The sequence below is a fragment of the Sphaerodactylus townsendi genome, linkage group LG03, assembly GCF_021028975.2.
Source record: "Sphaerodactylus townsendi isolate TG3544 linkage group LG03, MPM_Stown_v2.3, whole genome shotgun sequence".
Lineage (NCBI taxonomy): Eukaryota > Metazoa > Chordata > Lepidosauria > Squamata > Sphaerodactylidae > Sphaerodactylus > Sphaerodactylus townsendi.
Window position 1 is genome coordinate 159,709,496 of NC_059427.1, and position 2,490 is coordinate 159,711,985.

Genomic DNA, 2,490 nt, shown 5'->3' on the forward strand with positions numbered 1-2,490 from the left:
AATTCCCTGGCGCCAGCCCTCCTGCGGGAAGGTGCGAACGTTCCCAGGTTTCTTGAAGCTCTGTAGTGCAAATGTTATACACTTTGTGAAACACATTTGGTGGGAATCAAATGGGGGGGGGGATTGAAGGATATAATCGCTGGATCTAAGCAGGAGAGCTTAGATTCAGCTTTCTTTGTTACTCTACACGTGGTAGAAATAAACTGCTTTAGGACTTTCCTACGGTCTCTGTTATTTCCACGTTCGAGAGCCTGACAGCACCAGGCACGCAGTGTGGTGTGGCAGGAGGGGGCGAGGCGGGGGCACAGGACACAGGCATGCCCCAGGCACAGTTCCCCCTCGCTCTGCCCCTGCCTTCCATGTACCCACACCTGCCATACGTTAATGTGGCTTCCTTGCTTTGATTTGTTTCCATGTGCTTAGACATGTAGATAAGTAGGCTGCTTGGTACTCTGGATGGGAGTGGGGAGTAGTGGATCCCGGCAGGAGACTATCGCTGTTCTGGCCTTTGGACACCTGTCTTTGAAAACAAAGTCTTTCACACCTTGTTTTCTCACATTCTCTGGGAAATTGGGAGGGGGGATTCCAAGGGAGACAAATGGGAATAAACATGATTGTAAAAGCCAGGATTGCCAGAACTTTCTGAAACCAAGTCCTTGATGCCAACCCAATAAAGACTACTGATCCTGTACCCAGAGTCCGCTTATTGATTGTTGGTCCAAGACCTAACACTTACAGATCGCCAACGTTTTCAGGAGATAAGCTTTCAAGAGCCAAAGAGATGACAAAGGGAGGTTTGATTCTCAAGAGCTCATACCCTGAAAATCTGGTTGGTCTCTAAGGTGCTACTGGATCTGAATCTAGTCATCTTACTGCAAACCACAGCTACCTTGGAAACTATGGTCAGATTAAGCCAGTGATGGCGAACCTTTTTGAGAGCGAGTGCCCAAATTGCAACCCAAAACCCACTTATTTATCGCAAAGTGCCAATACGGCAATTTAATCTGAATACTGAGGTTTTAGAAAAAACAGTTGGCTCCGAGGCGCATGTTACTCGGGAGTAAGCTTGGTGAAGCAACCGTGCAATGTTTTGAATGGATGAATCACGACCCTAGGAGGGTTTACTCAGAAGCAAGCCCCATTGCCAGCAACTGAGCTTACTCCCAGGTAAAGGATCATGCGCAGGCCAGCCTAGGGGTGTGTGTGTGTGGGGGGGTGATTTTCTACTCCCCCACATGATGAACTCTGTGCATGCGTGCCCACAGAAAGGGCTCTGCATGTCACCTCTGGCACCCGTGCCATAAGTTCGCCACCACTGGATTAAGCCAACTTCGGAAGGGGGGGTGGTCAACCAGAAAATGACTTTTTACACGAAAGCTCAAAATTCAGAAGGGGTGCCATGACATCTGCTGACACCTTTCGTGGTACCCAGGTGTTTTTAGAAAGTCGGCAGAGCAAGGTGGGGCTGCTGAACAGCTAGGCTTTGGATGGACCGCTGGAGATTTGACTGGCTGTGAAGATATTTAAAAATCTTGCTTCAGTAGCAACTGACATCACAGCTCAAGGTGATATTATACCTTTAGTCACAGCACTGTATGGCCAAAGGTACACCAGAGGCATAGCTCCAAGGGGGCCGGGGGGGATGCACCAGATGCGCACCCCTGTGGGGGTGTGGTGAGGGTGTTCTGTGGGCACGGCGAGGCGTTCCGGGGGCGGAGGACGCACCGGTGCACCGGGCCCTCTCCCCCCCTTGCTATGCCTCTGAGGTACACTGTGTGTATGCAAAGAAACATTTTTAAACAATAAGTGGTTCACTTTACCTAGAGTTGCCTGTCAGCAGCTGTTAATTGATGGGGGTCTGGTGGGAAACGTGGGGGGTATCGTTGCCTGATGGCAATTATTTTTCATTATTTTCCCCCTGCCAGCTGCAGGAACAGCGGGGGAAAATGTGTCCGCAGCAGGACTATGGTAAATCACACTCCAATTTCTGTGGTTGGCAGCCATTTTGGCAGCCATTTTGTGGCTGTACCCACCAAACTGTGAGAGGATTCCCAAGCTGTCCACAGACTCAAAAAGTCTGGGGACCCTTATAGTGAATCACAGCACTAGACAGTTACACTGCTGTGCCACGCAATCTAAAATATGCAGATTTCTTAAGAAGTCTGAAAAAACCCCTCCAATGGTGGTGGGGAAACTGTGCCCTCCAAAGGCTGAAGCAAGAGAAGGGGTTCAGACATGGATGGGCATCTTCCATTCCCTACAGTGGGCAAAGCCTTTTTATCTGTAACCCAGCCCGAAAGATCTTATCACAGCAGGCTTGGGAAATGATAATTTTTTAATAACGGTTTTATATTACTATATTACGTTACTATATTTTATGTTGTTCACTGTCCTGAGCCCTTTGGGGGAGGGCAGTCTAAAAATCCAAAGTATGTATGTACGGACGTACAGTGATACCTTGAAAATCGACACCTTCGATAATTGTTGATT